Source organism: Phoca vitulina, unplaced genomic scaffold, assembly GCF_004348235.1.
Source record: "Phoca vitulina isolate PV1807 unplaced genomic scaffold, GSC_HSeal_1.0 scaffold24, whole genome shotgun sequence".
Lineage (NCBI taxonomy): Eukaryota > Metazoa > Chordata > Mammalia > Carnivora > Phocidae > Phoca > Phoca vitulina.
Genome location: NW_022589727.1, coordinates 20,441,662 through 20,459,855, shown reverse-complemented (window position 1 = coordinate 20,459,855; position 18,194 = coordinate 20,441,662). Strand labels below are relative to the sequence as shown.

General features: G+C 37.7%; 1 protein-coding gene across 8 annotated transcripts in view; it reads left to right on the top strand.

Annotated features, from left to right (window-relative positions):
* GREB1L (GREB1 like retinoic acid receptor coactivator) overlaps positions 1-18,194 on the top strand; it is a 268,425-nt gene that overhangs the window by 98,516 nt on the left and 151,715 nt on the right. For 5 of the 8 annotated variants that reach the window (XM_032421406.1, XM_032421408.1, XM_032421401.1 and 2 more), the window contains one exon: positions 443-544. The exons of 2 other annotated variants lie outside the window; for them this stretch is intronic. The gene's annotated coding sequence lies outside the window, so the exon portion shown is untranslated. Of the gene's footprint in view, positions 1-442; positions 545-17,535; positions 17,817-18,194 lie in introns of all 8 variants that reach the window. One more of the 8 variants, XM_032421402.1, reaches the window with a different exon arrangement.

The window sequence follows — 18,194 nt, the reverse complement described above, 5'->3', positions numbered from 1 at the left end:
GTTTACTAGCTTTCCCAGACCCTCACTGCTTCCTTTGGTCATCTGGTGTCTTCACTAATGTGATTGGTACTCCTAGGCTCTGCAGGTAGCCACGAGCCTTTATAAGTGGGATTTACAATGGGACTCACTACCCTGGCTGCTAATGAAGGGAACCACGGGGATTTTGTTTTGTTTTTTCTATCTGTCTTCCAAAAGAGTGAAGGAAAATTGAGTTCTAGGTTTGCTAATTCTCTGTTTTCCATTTACTTTAATTTTTACAATTGATTTACTAACTGTGGTACAAAAATACAAATATTTTTCTTTAGGAGTCAAATGTTTCATCTGCCAGTCCTTCATGCTAATCACTGGAATTGTTTATTATTGAACCTGGAAAGAACAAAGTGGGGTCTCTGTTTAAACTCAACCAACTGGCATTTCACCTTCATCTGTTTTTGTCTTTCAGGAGATTTTTGACCAATTTGGTTGTTTAAAAAAAAAAAAGGCATATGATTCAAAGCCTTGGATTCTACTACCAGCCTGCCATTTAGTACTTCTGTAACCTTGAGTAAGTCACTTACACTCTTTGATTTCTCATCTGAAAAAAAAAAAAAAAAAGGAAAGTGTTACCAAGGTACATATGAGATCTGAGATGGTGTTTCATATTCTAGCTTTCTTCTCTTTTTACTAGCAAAGTGAATGACAGTGTTCTTTTGTTTGATTTTTGGATAAACCTACCATTGAAAAACGTCTTGCATCTATTAAATGTTTTAATCAGCAGTCAAAGCAATAATTAAGTATAAATGTCAGTGTCTTCATTTTAGAGATAATATGTTGTATAGATTGTAGCCTAACTTTATAGAGATAGGGATTTATTCGCCATTTTCCAATTGTGAAACATGGCACCCATTTTTTTTTTTTAATTTAAGTATCGCTGATATATAATATTATATTAGTTTCAGGTATACAACATAGTGATTTAACAGTTATATTCATTATGAAATGCTCACCATTAGTGTAGTTACCATGTGTCATCATACAAAATTCTTACAATATTATTGACTATATGCCCTATGCTGTACTTTTCATCCCCTTGTTTGATTGATTGATTGATTGATTTTTTAGAGAGAGAAAGCGTGCACACAAGCATTTGAGGAAGGGGGAAAAGGGGGGGCACTGAGGGAGAGGGAGAGAGAGAATCTTAAGCCGGCTCCATACCCAGCACAGAGCCTGATGCAGGGCTCAAGCTCATGACCCTGAGATCATGACCTGAGCCAAAATCAAGAGTTGGGTGCTTAAGTGACTGAGCCACCCAAAATCAAGAGTTGGGTGCTTGACTTACTTATTTTATAACTGAAAGTTTGTACCTCTTAATCCCTTTGACCTATTTTGCCCATCCCCCTGACCCTCTCCCCTCTGGCAACCACCAGTTTATTCTCTGTGTTTATGAGTCTATTTCTGGTTTCTGTTTGTTAGTTTGTTCATTTGTTTTGTTTTTTAGATTCCACATATAATTTAAGTCATATGGTATTTGTGTCTCTGACTTACTTCACTTGCAATCCATGTTTTAATTGTGCTTTATAAGGCAGTGATCTCAAGTGTGGTTTAAAGGTCTTCCAGGGGTCATGGAATTTTGGGATTTTATTTTATTTTATTTTGTTTTGTTTTTTTGGTGCTGGTCACTTTTTTTTTTTTTTTTGAATCTTTGGATTTAAGAATAAGAAGGGACATCTGCAGTCATCAGGTCCAATCCTTTGAGTTTTACCAACATGGATTCAGCAGATCCAGAAATGCTTAGTAGCTCCTCCATGGTCAAAGAGCCTAGAGAGCTGTCGGTAGGGTCCAAACTCCAAAGTCAAAATGTTATGTACCTGGTGGAGGTGTCCTAACTACCTCTTAATGAAAAACAGAGAATGAAAGTTTGAGAGGAGGGGATTGTTTATTCCAAGTCTGAAAACTTAAAAATCACTGCTTGATAGAATTAGATAGTTGGTTAGTTTCCACATTGCAGCTTCCAGATTAAAGTCAATCCCACAAATGTTTAATGAAATACTTGTGGATGAGGCATTGAACTGTGGTGATGTTCCTGCAAAACTCTTGGAAATCACAATCCCTGCCCTCAGAGACTGCAGTCTAAACTGGAGATAAAATAAGTACATAATAGGGAATAAAAATGATAAAAAACACAGGTTTTCAGAAGGCAAAGAACTTTGGAGTTTTCAGAGTCTCAAAGAACTTTGAGGATTTCAAAGTCCAAAGGGGAGGTGGACTTAAATAGAACCCATAGGTCAAGTGTTCATTAGCAGATCAAAGGTAAAATCAGGGTGCTTTGGGAACTCACAGGCAAGGTCTTAAATCAGAGTGGGAGAAAAGAAAGGAACGAGTAAAATGATAAAATTTTTGTAAGTTTTCCTATTCTTGAGTTGGTTATTGCTGCTGGAGAAAACCCCTCAACTGTGCAGATTGATATCAACTATAAATTCATTCTCCCTAACCCTAAATACAACTTAATTATATCTTTGAATTGAGTGCCCTTGGTGAGTTCCTCTCTTTTGTCTCTAATCAATTATTCTAAATCTACTCCATTCTCCTTAAGCCTGTACCCAACTGCCCTTTTCTTAGCAGGTTGCTCTTCTTATTTCTAGGAGTCCCTGAAGAGTCCCAGTAATTGCCTTGATTTAGCTGGCCTTTAAGTATTAGTGATGCCAAGTGCTTTATCTCCAGCCCTGCTTCCCTCTAAACCTCAAATTTTTCTATCACATTGCTGCTAGATCTCTCTACTTGGATATTTCATAGCCATCTCAAAATCAATATATCTAAGACCTGAATGTATCACCTTCCACTCAAAACCTCATCTTCCTCCAAGTGCCCTCAATTAGAGGAGGTACCACCATTCTTCCCAGTTGGCACTTAAGAAACATGCAAATGCAAAAAGAATGTCCAGTTAGGAGGCTGTAATCATCCAAACCACTGTACTCCTTGTTACAGTATTTAATACATCGTCTGTAATTGCATGAGGGAGAACATAATCAAGTGATTAAAAACATGGCTTTAGGGGCGCCTGGCTGTCACAGTCCATAAAACATGCAACTCTTGATCTTGGGGTCATGAGTTCAAGCCCCACATTAGGTGTAGAGCCTACTAAAACCAAACCAAACCAAACCAAACCATGGCTTTAAAGGTAGATCTGTGTATGATTCCTGGTACCACCACTTACCAGCAAGCCATGTGACCTTGAGTAAATTATTAAACTTTCTTAGACTGGGTTACCTCATCTGAAAAGTGGGGACATAGTAATACTTATATTAAAGGATATTTGGAGGATTAAATGAAGTATCACATATGAAGCTTTCAGCAATGATATTCCTAAGATCTAGGAGAGCAAAGACCATTTCTGTCTTGTTCACCATTGTATCTGCAGGACCTGGCCAGAGAAGGCACTCAATAAATGTTTATTGAATTAATATGTGAGGTAGTGTGTGCCTGAATTGAGGTATAACAGTGGGAATGGAGAAAAGCAATGCAAGATAGAGACCTAAACTTCACCCTGAATCACTTGTCCATGCTATTGGTCACCAATTCCTACTGATTTAATTCCTAAGTATTTCTCAGGTCTCTCCATCCTCTGTAACCCTACCATAACTGCACCCATGCAGGCATCATGATCTCTCACCAGGACTATAGTAGAAGTTTCTAAGCACTCCCCCTACATCCTGTTTTGCCTCCTTATGAGCCCCTTCCAGACTGCCACAGAACAATCTATTCGAAGCTGAAATGGGAACATGTCATTTCTTTAACATGCTTTCATGTAGCTACTTTTTATCCATAGGATCTAGTCTCTGCTCCTCACACCTGGGTCTACATTTTCATCTTCCTTTCCTACCATTCCCTCTCTCACTTTTGATAGTCTAGCAATTGCAGACTGGTCTTGTCTTCAGAACATACTGCACTATTTCATGTCTTCATGCTTTTGAGAGGGGCTTGCTTATTCTTTCAACACTTTTCTCTCCTGTATCAGTTAGGATTACATTTGTCTGCAAATGACAGGAAACACTAAACATCAAGTTCAGAGTTTGTCTTTCCTGCATAAACAAGGTTTGGGGGTAATTGTCTATAGCTGTTAAAGCTTCTCTGCTGTCATCAGGGACCCAGGCTCCTGCCCTGTGGTTCTGCCATTGGTGTATCCTCCATCTTGTTCCTCTCTCCTTTCTCTACCCTTCTAGGACCTTATTCCATTAATCATCTCCTCTCTTCAGTATCACTACCTCTCCATTTCCATGGAGGGAAGAAATGCATCCTGTGAGCATCTCTTGTTCTAATGTCTCTTTCCTGTCATTCTACCTTTCCAGCAGCTACCCCCTGATTTCTGTCCTAGTTCACCACACTTCTTGAAGGACTAATTCCTACATGGCACATTTTCATTCTTGGTCCTATTTGACCTCCCCTACCTGTTGAAACTGTTGACTACCTCCCATTTCTCTAAACTCTCTTGTCCCTTGGCCTTCACAACCCCATTGGTTCCTGGTTTCCTTCCTACTTCTCCCTACTGCTCCTTCATCTGCAAAAAGGTTTTCCTCTTTCTTTGCTTGACTCTCAAATGATGGTGTTTCTCAGACTTCCCTCCTTGACTCTCTTATTCTGCATACTTTCTCTATGATGGCAGTCCCTAGGTAATCTCCCCATTACTGATACCAGTTATCTGTGTGGCAGCTGTCTCTTTCTAGGGTCTCTTTGTTGAGTTCTTACTCCTGAGCTTGAGTCCTGAATTTCTAACTGCCTACCTGAAGGGCTCCTCTTCTGTGTTCCTTCCACCCCTGATTATGTACAATCTCCATCAACTCCTCCTAGACTCTTCAGAAACCTTTTATCTGGTCTCTAATCCAACTTTCATATTACTGTCAGAGTTATCTTCTATTTTTAAAAAATCTAATTATGTTAATTTTTTGAAAGCTTCCATTGGCTTTCTCCTGCTTCTGGGATAAAATTCAAATTCCTGATTTGGCATATAAGGTCCCTTACAGACTGTCCCCAACCTACTTTTTATTTGTTTCTACTACATTTGTTACTTATACAAAAAAAAAAATGTTAAGAAGAAAAATAATTTATTCTCAGGGCACCTGGGTAGCTCAGTCAGTCAAGTGTCCGACTCTTGATCTCAGCTCAGGTCTTGATCTCAGGGTTGTGAGTTCAAGCCCCATATTGGGCTCCATGCTAGGTGTGGAGCCTAGTTAAAAAAAAAAAAAAGTTAAAAATTATTCTCAGCTCTCTAATGGCTGTCATCCTTGCCTCTTGCCCACATAATTCCTGACTCATTTCTTTAGGGCCAATTCAAAACTGAACCTGTTCACTGCCGTTTTCATAGAAAACAGCCAGTGCCAGGAATGTGGGGGGGAGAAGGTGAGAAGAAGGTGACAGTACTGTCCAGGTTCCACCCAGAGGTGGGCCAGGTAGAGATTCACAGGATTCAGACAGAAGGGCTGGTAGCCTCCCAATGATGAGACTAACTAAAGTGGGCTGGAGAGGACATGGTGTAAGCCTGTCAGAGGCTTTAAAGGGCATCTCATGGGCTGTGTCAAACCCAGAAAAACTGACACCAGGAGAAGAATGGGGAGGACCAGGGAGGCAGTCTTGTGGAAAGTTTCACAATTCTCCCATGTTGGAAGGTGCAGAAAATCTGGAGGGTGCCATTTTTGGCAGAAAACCTTGCTCTAGTGTTGGGAAGTCACAGAAGTGCCACAGACACTGAGAAAGGCTACAAGGGGATGCACAGTTTCACAAAGCACAGTGATCACAGACCGGAGCAGTGGGGATCATGCTACTGACACAGAAACTACAAAATCTAAAAGCAGGGAGAGTGGCCTTTCAGGGAGGAGCTCTGTACCAGTCATCCAAACTTACCCCAGGTCAGACAACCCAGTGACTTTCACAGAGCAGCAGCAACATGGAGGGGAGGAGGTGGGTGTCACATAAAAAGGACTTAAAACAAGCAGCTAGAAGAAAAGAATGGTAGAAAACTGCTCCTTGGCTCTCAGGAATCGAGAGCAGTACCAGGAGCTAGGTGGACACATGCACAAGAAATAGCACCAAAGAGGTTTCCTGTTTAGCAGTCAGTTGGTGAGGGAGAAGAAGATCCAGGAGGCAGGTGATAGGAAAAAAGTTGGGGTTCTGTAGGCAAGTCTCTGGAGGCTAGATCAAAAAAAGGAGTGCACACTGCAGACCAGTAATGAAACACAGCTCTGAGCCCCAAATGGGGGAGGTGATCGATGGGGGTGGGTGTCATTGACAGAGCTATCACAGGGCCACGGGGAAGTATATGCCCATTAGGGTCACAGAGGGCTCCTTCCAGCCTGGATGGGAAGGCACAGTCTCACACAGGAGGTCTGCTGACACCTGGATGATAGAAGGCTCAGAGGTCCTCCTATCGACAGTGGCCCTTTTTGGCCAAGTGTCAGCAGAGAGGGTGGTCAGATTTGTCTTCCATAACCTGGGGTCCATCCTTGGGTGGGCAGATATTGATAAAAAACAACTTTTGAGCTTTTGAGGATTTTCTTTGCACTTTGGGAAAGCCTCCTCTGGAAGGACCTTTATGGACTGGTCTGGGAAAAGGAGATTCTGCATTGGCCCCCATCAACCATGACCAATGGGCCATACCTGATGCTTAGGCCTCCCCAGAGTGAGCTTCTGCCCTAGAGAGGAGGTAGGAGACTCAGTTGGGGTGTAATCATTGGTCCCCTTGATACTGGAGGACCTCTGTGAAGAGAGGTCAACATTGTGTTTATGAGATTCATCGAGGTTGCCTGTAGCAGGAGTTTTGTTCATTGTAGTGTAGTATCCCATTGCATGCACACACAATGACTTATTTATCTATTCTACTGATGGTGGATATGCAGGTGAATTCCAGTTTGGGGCTGACTTGGCATCACCAGGCTTTCCACTGGCCATGGGGGGAGGGCCCAGAAGGCTGCGTGGTCTGATGGGACTCCCATCTTCCTCATCTCCAGTCTCTTCCTGCTCTCACAGTCGTGGCTGCTGCTTCTGATTCTGCTTCTTTCATTGTGGCAATGGTTGTGGGCAGGTTATGGAGGGCAATGAGTCCTCAACCTACTTGTCACTCAACCCCTTCCTCCAACAATGAACCTTCAGTATTTCTAAAATACATTATGCCTTTGACATTCTGTTCTACTGGCCTGAGCAGTCCTCCCAGTTCTGTTTGATAAATCCTTTAAAGCCACCCAAACGTCATCTCTTCTTTGATATTTTCTTCATTTCTCTGGACAGAATTGCTACAATCTCTGTACTTTTACAGTACTTTGTTCCTACTTCTAGTGAACGTTTACACATTTACATATCTTTCACCTCTAGATTGGGATTGCTTTGAGATTGGGGACTGCCTTTATTATCCTTCCTAGCACAGTTCACAGTACTTCCTAGGTGAATAAATGAAAATAATGAAATCAGGAATTAGGAATAGCTTTTACTCTAATAATTATGAGTTTTGTTTTGGACATACTGATTTTGGACATATTGAGTTGACATATTGAGGTTGGGTGGAGAGCAGCAACTCAGAAAAGATTTTAAGGCCAATGATGTAGATGTAGGAGTTACCAACAAAGACAGTAATAAACACTGATTGTGTCCCACATTTTTCAACTATGGGCTAAAGAAAAGTAGAACATTTATAGGAGGTGGAGAAAGGGTTGGGAGTTGGAATTTGGGGTATGAAGGAGAAAATCCATAGACATGGATGGGGGAAAAAAAAAAAACATAGTTGACACTTTTGCTATGGTCCTCTCCCCTCTACCAGAATTATGCAGCCCTTCCACTAATTTAAAGTCCAGAATCAAGAAATAGATGGATCAAAAGATGTTCATTTGGTTTCCTCTAGGATTAGAAGCTACTTATTCAAAAATTTCATCCCAGGCTCCTGTTGGCTACTTCAAACCCTTGTCCATTCTTCATCTCCACCTTCCTGTTTTTTGTGGTGTGTGTGTGTGTTTCTGCCTGTTTTGCAAAAGCAAGAGAGAGTGGGTAAGGTGGAAATATCTATTTTTCCCTTAAAAAAATGATACAATAAAAAAACCTAAAAAACTCCTTTTTAAAATAGAAAAATAATATCTTTGGGGTTCTAATTATTTAGATAGATTCTTTTCTTTAACTTACTCTCCTTTGCTCTTCTTAGTGCCTCTAGGAAATAAACGCTGGCTTATACAGATTATTTAATTAAACAGATAAAGTGAGTTTTGTGTTTCCATGTGACTCCTTAACATTTTAAAAATTGATAAATTTAAGCGGGCGCCTGGGTGGCTCAGTTGGTTAAGCGACTGCCTTCGGCTCGGGTCATGATCCTGGAGTCCCTGGATCGAGTCCCACATCGGGCTCCCTGCTCAGCAAGGAGCCTGCTTCTCCCTCTGACCCTCTCCCCTCTCATGTGCTCTCTCTCTCTCATTCTCTCTGTCTCAAATAAATAAATAAAATCTTTAAAAAAAAAATTGATAAATTTAATTGTATAAAAATTAAAACTGTCTGCATGGAAAAAGAACAGCAAACACCAAAAAGCAAAGGCAAAAGGCAAAATGGCAAACTGGGGGAAAATGTTGTGCCCCATATCATACACAAAGGATAAAATTCTTTAATATATAAAAAGCTCCTACAAATCAAGAATAAAACCAACAGCCAAATTAAAAACAGATAAAGACTGGAGATTTCAGAGAAGAAAATTCAAGGGCTTTTGAACATTTGAAAAGATACTCAATTTCATCCATAATAAGAGAAATGCAGACTAAAACTATATTGAGATACCATTTTTCATCTGTCAAATTGACAAAGATCCAAAAGTAGATAATATTCTATATTGTTGAAGGTATGGGGATCCATAAATTGCTAATGGGAATGTAAATTGGTTCAACCATTAGTTCATTCCTCACTTGTTGCCTCATTATCATGGATTTTTTCCAACCCAGCTTTTCTCTGCTTTTGGCAGTTTCCTACTTGATGTGGACCTTAGAAAAACTGAACTACAATTGAATGTTTCTAATGTGTGGAAGAGATGAAGACTGCCTTGTGTATGCTAAAACAAAACAAAACCAGAGCGGTTTGGCAATATTTAACAAAATTAAAACTGTATATATCCTTTGACCCAGCAATTTTACTTCTAGGAATTTATCCAAGTACTAAATTATGTATTAATTAGTCCAGGGTTGATTATTATAATAACTTCAGTAATAACAAAGATTGTGAATTAAGTATCCATCATTAAGGGACTAGTTTAAAATAATCATGGTATAGAGGCACCTGGATGGCTCAGTCAGTTAAGCACCTGACTCTTGATTTTGGCTCAGGTCATGATCTAAAAGTCATAAGATCAAGCCCCACATCACATCAGACTCTGAGCTCAGCAAGGAGTCTCCTTGAGATTCTCTCTCCCCGCATCTCTTTCTGCCCTCTCCCCTCTGTGTACTCTCTTTCTCAAATAAATAAATAAATAAATCCTTAAAAAAATAATAATCATGGTATATATATGCCAGGGAATTCTCTGAGGCCACAAAAAAGAATGAGGAAGATCTTTATGTGTTTATGTAGAAAGAGCTCCAAAATACTTTTTTATTATTTTATTATTTTTTTCCATCATGATAAGTGTACTTTTTAATAACCATCACCTATTTCCCCCATTCTTCCACCCACCTCCCTTCTAATAAGCATCAGTTTGTTCTCTATAGTTAAGAGTCTGTTTCTTGGCTTGTCTCTCTCTCTCTCTCTCTTTTTTTATTCCCTTTGCGGATTTGTTTCTTAAATTCCACAGATGAGTGTGATCATATGGTATTTGTCTTTTTCTGACTTATTTTGCTTAGCATACTCCGTAGATCCATCCATGTCATTCCAAATGGCAAGATTTCATTCTTTTTATGGCTGAATAATATTCCATTATATATATATATACACTACATCTTCTTTATCCATTCATCTATCACTGGACCTTGGGCTGCTTCCATAGTTTGGCTGTTGTAGATAATTCTGCAATAAACATGTAAGGGTGCATAGATCCCTTTGAATTAATGTTTTTGTATTTTGGGGGTAATTACCCAGTAGTGCAATTCCTGGATCATGGAACAGTTCTATTTTTAACTTTTTGAGGAACCTCCAAACTGTCTTCCACAGTGGCTGCACCCAGTTTGCATTCCCACCAACTGTGTACGAGGGTTCCTTTTTCTCCAGATCCTCGTTAATACTTGTTGTTTCTTGAGTTTTTGATTTTAGCCTTTCTGCCAGGTGTGAGGTGAAATCTCATTGTGGTTTTGATTTGCATTTTCCTAATAGTGATGTTGAGCATCTTTTCATGTGTCTGTTGGCCATCTGTACATCTTCTTTGGAGAAATGTCTGTTCATGTCTTCTGCCCATTTTTAAATTGGATTATTTGTTTTTTGGGTGTTGAGTTGTATAAGTTCTTTATATATTTTGTATACTAACCCTTTATCATATATGTCATTTGCAAATATCGTTTCCTATTCAGTAGGTTGCCTTTTAGTTTTGTTGATTGTTTCCTTCACTGTGCAGAAGCTTTTTATTTTGATGTAGTCTCAATAGTTTATTTTTGTTTTTGTTTCCCTTGCCTCAGGGGAGATATCTAGAGTGATGTTGTTACAACCGATGTCAGAGAAATTACTGCATAGGTTCTCTTCAAGGATTTTTATGGTTTCAGGTCTCACTTTTAGGTCCTTAACACATTTTGAGTTTATTTTTGTGTATGGTGAAAGAAAGTGATCCAGGTTCATTCTTTTATATGTAACTGACCAGTTTTCCCAATACCATTTATTGAAGACTGTCTTTTTCCCACTGTATATTTATTCTTCCTTTATCAAAGATTAATTGACCATATAACTGTGGGTTTATTTCTGGGCTTTCTATTCTATTCTATTGATCTATGTGACTATTTTTATGCCAGTAATATATCATACCATACAGTTTTAATTACTCTCACCTTGTAATATAACTTGAAATCTGGAATTCAGTTTTGTTCTTCTTTTTCAAGATTACTTTTGCTATTTGGGGTCTTTTGTGGCTCCATACAAATTTTAGGATTGTTTGTTCTACTTCTGTGAAAAACACTGTTGGTATTTTGATAAGGACTCCATTAAATCTGTAGATTACTTTGGTATAGACACTTTATAGTATAGACATTTTAACAATATTTGTTCTTCTAACCCATGAGCATGGAGTGTCCTTCTATTTGATTATATCATCTTCAGTTTCTTTCATCAGTGTTTTATAGTACAGGTCTTTCAGGTCTTTCACTTCTTTGATTAAGTTTCATCCTTGACATTTTATTATTTTTAGTGCAGTTGTAAATGGGGTTGTTTTCTTAATTTCTCTGCTGCTTCATTAACAGTGTATAGAACAGATTTCTGTACATTGATTTTGTATCCTGTGACCTTACTGAATTCATTTATCAGGTCTAGTAGTTTTTAGGTGGAGTCTTTAGGGTTTTCTATATATATCATATCATCTGCAAATAGTGAGAGTTTTACTTCTTCCTCAACAATTTGGATACCTTTTATTTCTTTTTGTTGTCTGATTGCTATGGCTAGGACTTCCAGTACTATGTTGAAAAGAAAGTGGACATCCTTGTCTTGTTCCTGACCTTAGGGGGAAAGCTCTGTTTTTCCCCATTGTGTATGATATTAGCTATGGGTGTCATGTAATAATGCTTATAGATAATAAAGTTCATTTGGACTGTCTCCAGTGAGCTTCTCATTCTCATGCTAACCCTACATTTTAAATTATTAAATTATTCAAACAGTATTTGAGTACCTGCTATGTAGGAGGACACCACAAAGGTGCTGTAGTATCAATAATAGGCAAACACAGAAAAACATAGTCCCTACCTTCATGTAGTTTAGAATTTAAGAGGGAAGACAAACATTAATCACACAAATTATATAGCTCATCAGTGAGTAAAATGCTAGGAAGGATATGAATAAGGTCCTATGAGAGCTTTTAGCAAGGACGAAGGGGATCAGAGAAGCAAGGCTTGAGATCTAAAAGGATAAGGAGATTTTAATTGGCAAAAGTAAAAGATAAGATGGGTGAAATTACAGGCAGAAGGAGCATAACTGTTTAAAGGTTGGTCATTGTTGCTGGAGCACAGCATTTAGGAAGAGAGCAGTGCAGGATAAGATTAGAGAGATGGGGGGTGCCTGGGTGGCTCAGTTGGTTGGGCGACTGCCTTCGGCTCGGGTCATGATCCTGGAGTCCTGGGATCAAGTCCCGCATCGGGCTCCCTGCTCAGCGGGGGGTCTGCTTCTTCCTCTGACCCTCTTCCCTCTCGTGCTCTCTGTCTCTCATTCTCTCTCTCAAATAAATAAATAAAATCTTAAAAAAAAAAAAAAGAGAGATGGGCAGAGGTATTTACAATATTGATTTTTATCCTCAGAGTAATATAAAACCATGAAGTGCTCTAGCAAAGGATTGACAGATTATATTTGTGCTGTAATGCAGAGAAATGATTGGAGGGTGCCAGAGAGGAGGCAAGGAGGGCCAGGTTTCCTGGCTCTTGGCAGGAAACCTCAGGTCCCACCCACAGAGCTATTCAAGTGTCCTTACAGCATGGTGACTTCCTTCTCTTAGAGCAAGTGATTCAAGAGGTCAAGGCAGAAACTGCAATATCTTTTATGACCTTGGAAATTACATGCTGTCATTTGTTTGGTATTTTAGTGATCACACAAGTCAACCTTGATTCAGTGTGGGGAAGGGGATCACACAGGTGGCAAGAATCATTGAAGCCATCTTGGAAGATGGCTACCACAGACCAAACTCTGTAGAACTCCATTTCATTTCTGGGTGGTGTACTGTGGGAGTGCAAAGGAAATTGAGAAGCAGCACAGGGAAAGGAGGAATACTAGAAAGGTTGTGAGATGAAATCCAGCCAAAGAAAAGGAAGTATCAAGAAATCTACCAAGAGGACATGTTAGAGGAAAACCAAAAAAAATTCATTGGATTTAGTGACATAGATTTAATGGCCAAACGCTCTTTCCTCATAATATGATTTAACATTTATTTTGACTCACCTTCCCTTATAAACTTTATTGAAGAGACTTTTTCCCCATCTTTTCTTTGATAATCTTCCTTTAACACCCCTTATGGATGTTTTCATAATGTTCCTCACAAAATTCTACTGATACTTTGAGTGGAATTGTGTTATTATTTTGTTTGAGAAACATATTTTTACAATGATTAGACTTCTCTTTAAAACACCTAGCACATTTCTCTCTGTGTGTAAATTTTCATTTAAATCACCTAAAGTTTGGCAACTTAAAAAATATTGTCACTTATCTCTCATTAAGTTGATTCCTGCGTATTGTTTTTGTTGTTGCTACGGTGAATGGGATCTCTTCCCTGCCCTCATTATCACCATACTGTTTTCAGTCTAGAAATGTATTTACTTTATGCCCCATTTTATGGATAAGGAAAGAGGCCCAGAGAAAATAGGTGACGGGGCTACAGTTATAGAGTGGGAGAGTTGGGGACAGCAGATTTTGAATATCCAAATTTTATTGTGCTACATTAATAGGAAATGAAGTTGCTTAGCCCAGTCAAACCTTATTAAAATTAATAGTCCCTTAAGTATCACTCTCTTTGTCTTTTTTGTTTGTTTTTTTCCTATTGTTTCATTAAGTTTTTAATTTTAATTCCAGTATGGTTAACATACAGTGTTATATTAGTTTCAGGTGTATAATATCGTGATTCACAATTCTATACATTACTCAGTGCTCTAATAAGAAGTATCATTTTCTTTGTATCAGATTTCAAAGTAGTACTATACATTTTATAGCATATTTCCACTTTTTAGCATTGTCAATTTGAAATAGAGTGTCATGACTTCAGGAACTGCCTCTTATCTCCATTCAATTCTCCCAAGACCTGATTCCTACCAGACAGGAACTATTTTTTCTTTGAGGTCTAAATAGACCTAACAACCTATTGCACTGAGTAAATATTTAATGAAGATTGAATATTTCCTCTGTGGTGGATCAATTTACTCTTGTTGATTATCTGAGGAAAGCTTTTTTTCTTTTTTAAATGTCATGTAGTAGTTTAAGATACTTGTTTTCCTGAATATTGTTATTAGTGCCAAAGTGTGTTTCAGTGATTTAAAAATGCATGTCTCTTAGTTTTTTTCAGTCACCTGTTTTTCCTGGTTTATATATGCAGTTTGAATTATTATGTTATTTCAAATACAAATCCAAGATTCATTGACCTGGTAACGTAATAAAGTCATTTGCTGTGAGAGTTGTTTTTTCTTGAATTTGTGGTACTTGGAGCTCTGAAAATGAAAACTGTTTGCTAATGAGGTATAAGGATCTTGATGGTGCATCTTTTAATGGCAGAAATATAATTTTTATTGATAAATACCTCCAAAAACAGAAATAATTTTTAATTGACAAAAATGTGCTTTTCTTGTTTTTTAAGTATCAGTATATATTTAATTTTATTATTTTAAATTTTTCTTAACTGATTTTAGGCTTAAGTGAAATATATTTATATTTGCCTGTGACTCTCTACATGAAGTTAGTGACTTGAAAGTTTTCAACTTGTAAAACTGGAATGACTACAGTGGAATCATTTAGTGCAAGTTGTTATTGTGGCATTCAGATGTAATTTATCAGAATCAATTAGAAAAACAAACTTCTCATTTAAATGGTAGGGGAAAGGTACATATATATTTCATCCTCTTCCTATACTAGGGAGTATGTGAATATAATTTTGAAATAGAGAATTCATGTCTAGTGACAAAATACCCTTCATTTCTAAGGAATAACTTCATTGTGTTTCACATTTGATAACTTCTGGGACCTATGTTTCAATTTAAATAACTGTTGACATTGTTTGATGTTTATTTTACTAGAGGAAAATTGTGTGATGACAGTTATAGTACGTATTTGATACCAAGCGTAGAATAAATCAGTTAGTCATAGTGGTCTGATATCTGTTTTTAAGGTCTTTTTGACCCAGGAGTGTGTGACCTGTGAAATCTCTACTTTTTGGATTTGTTAAGATATTTTACAATGCAAGGATTTAAATTTAGATGAACATCACTGCAGGAAGTTGGCTGATGTGGGCCAAAACATTCAGAGTATCCAGGTATAAATTGGAAAAAGTTTAACAAATTCTGGTAACAATTAACATATGTGAGAAGAGAGAAGGTAAAGTTAGAAAGATTCTTTTCTTCCCCAAGTTATAACAAAGAGAACCTGAAATTTAACCTGGTATTTTCAAAGCTCTGATTACTCAGCAGCATTCCATTTTGTGAAAGCATTGCCAAGAAAATGTATCCAGATCTTGAGTTACAGACTATTCTTGCATCTGATTGGAAGGGGCATAGGAGTTGTTTATAAGGTTGCAGATCCAAAGCCGCACAAATGAAGGCTGAGACTTGGGGGGAGGGTTTGACTCAGGGAAGGGAAGCTTCGTAGACGTTACAGCTCTGTCCAGAGGCCAAATGGGAGATAAATCACCTCTGGCCACCTCTCTTATTATTGAAATGGTTCAGCCCTGGGGTTTAACTGAAGGACTTACAGGGTTTTGAAGTGCAAATAGGATGGTGAAGGGTAAACCCTTTTAGGGTTTCATTTTGATGGATTTTTTTCCTGTGTGGATTTCAGGCACTGACTGTGATCTGGAAGGGGCTGTTAAAAAAAGAAAAGTTTTGTTTTGTTTTTGATCAATCAGGCAATAAGAACTTTCCACAGGGGTGTACTTTTCCTGCATGCATATCGATCCTATTGTGTTTAAAAGTAGGTCATTTAATTGGGCTTTTTTTGGGGGGGGAGCCTTCTGCAATGGAACTGTCATTTCAAGGTCATGTCTCTCTTTTTGGTATTAATGCCAAAGTTTGAGAGTGTTGAATGATGTGGTACTTTTGGATCAGCAGTTTTGGGGGATTACTTAGGGTCAGGGTATGTTAAACAAAAACCAAAATTACCTGGTTAAAGATCAAGTCCATATTAGAACAAGTCCTTTTTATATTGATAAGCAATCTATAATTAATCTTTTTTCCATTAAGTTATATAAATTGTACATATTTATTTATTTAGTATGCGATCTGTTCTGTCAGCATTAAAATAAAAACCAGAAAATTCTGAGATTCCGAAATATTTGTACTAGTTTATTTGTACAGATACATTGAAGTGTTTGGGGAAATGAGGGATACATTAAAAAATGTTTAAGAAACAGATATGTTGATTTACCAAGTTGAACATTTTTTTTACCCCACAAATAATTCCAACACAGGAGATAAAATAAAATATCTTTTAAATTTTATATATTTTTAGTAAAATGGGAATGAGAGGAGAGTCATTAATGACTTCAAAGAAAAATAATTGTAACTAAAGGCCTTTTGTACAAAAATTTTAACGGAAAATTAAAATATTTGTCTTAAAGAAATGCCATGGTATGTGCTTATGATTCTTTTTAGAAATATGGTTGACAGAACTTTTCTTGAGCATTTCCCTCTTTATTTTAGATTTAACATAGATATTTGAATCATTTACTCTGTTTCAAAATGATAATGTATTTAGCTGCAGCAGAGATTGCCCTCTGTGTTGCTTGATACCTATTATAAAAAACAGTTGTTAATCTCTGTAATTGACATTGATCACACAATGTTCTTAAGTGACCTCCAAGTCAGCTTTTGTTTTTCTGTTCTTCAAAAATTTCCTTTCACTGTATTTATCTAAATTTAGAATTAAATTAAAATGAAATGTTAGAATTTACATTTACCTATTGCTGCATGAAGATTTTAAATAAGATGCTTAAAAAAACAAAACAAAAAAAACCCTAGATGGCATCAGGCAGAGTCCACTGTATCTACCAGTGTCCCTGTCTTTAGTTTGTTGCTGGGAGATGTTAATATGACCCTTCCTTTGTTAGAAAAGAGATCTGTAGTCCTTCCCAGAATCCTCTTGTTAACTGTCTTTTTAACCCAAGTTGGAAGTTGTCTGATGAATGAATGGTGAGCCATTTTTATGAGTTACACATATTGTTGACATTGGGTCACACGTTGCTTTTTAATTTCTAATGTGTTTTTAATTTGCAAAGCATGCGTATGTCTTTCACAGCAGCAGAACTGAGTCAGCGTTTCTGAGCCCAGATATTGCTTTATGCAAACAAGACACGTCAGGCTCGTGAATGCTCTATCTCATAAGCCTTAGCTTTTCTGAAACACACACATGAGCAAATTTAACTTTGAATATTGTTGAATAAAAGAAGATACTTGAGAAAGGCTTTTTTCCCAAGAACTTCTCTTGCCTGTTGGCAAGTGAATTGCCCCAATATAAAAGCGTTGGGAGGGAAAAGTGAGCTGCAGAGTGAAAAGGCAATCCACAAATAATCACTCTTTTCTGCCTTTGATTGTGTCAGATTTTTTTGTGTGTGTGGCAATTGTTTTCTTTTTCGCTTAGAAGAGGTTTATGGTCCAATGTCTGTCAAGTCAGTCCCTGTCTTAAGGTTGCAGTTGTATTTCTCTCTGGAGTTCCTAGAGGTGATGTTATCTTTTGTTCACTCAGCAGTGTGGTGGTTCCTGAGAGCATCTGTCACTTTAGGCATTACAAGATGGATGGGTCTCCAGTGAACTGCTGGTTGAAGCAAATGGTGAAAATAAGAAAAGACAAGGGGTTTCGGGGTCTGCAGAGAGGACAGACAACAAGGAAATACTGTTAGAAATCAAGAGTAAGCTCAGCAATAGAGAAAGAGAGAGCAAAGATGGATCATATGTCATTTTATAAGCATCTTGGAAATGAGAGTCTTTTGGTGGCTACCGTGATCTGAGGGGGACATCTGCATCATGGTAAACAATTCTTTGCTTTGGATTTGCAAAATGTATTTGGACATAAAAAAAAAAAAAAGTCTGGGAAAAGTGTTGGGAAATTGCAATGATATACATTGTTTTATGTGATGATTTTGCTGTTTGAGAATTAGCAGTCTTTTAAAATGACCTAACAGTTTAAAATTTTTCTAGTCTTTAAAATTTTTCTTTGTATTTTCATTTTTCTTTCCTTCCTCTATTTTTTTCTTGTAAGCATTTGAACAACTGTAGATATTAAAATGTTGGAAAAGTATTAACCACATAACCAACATCCTTACTGTTTACTTAAGTTTTTTGACATTTTTGCAAGGAGATTCTGAAAAATCTCTGCTCATGCCTTAGGGGGACTGGGGGCATATT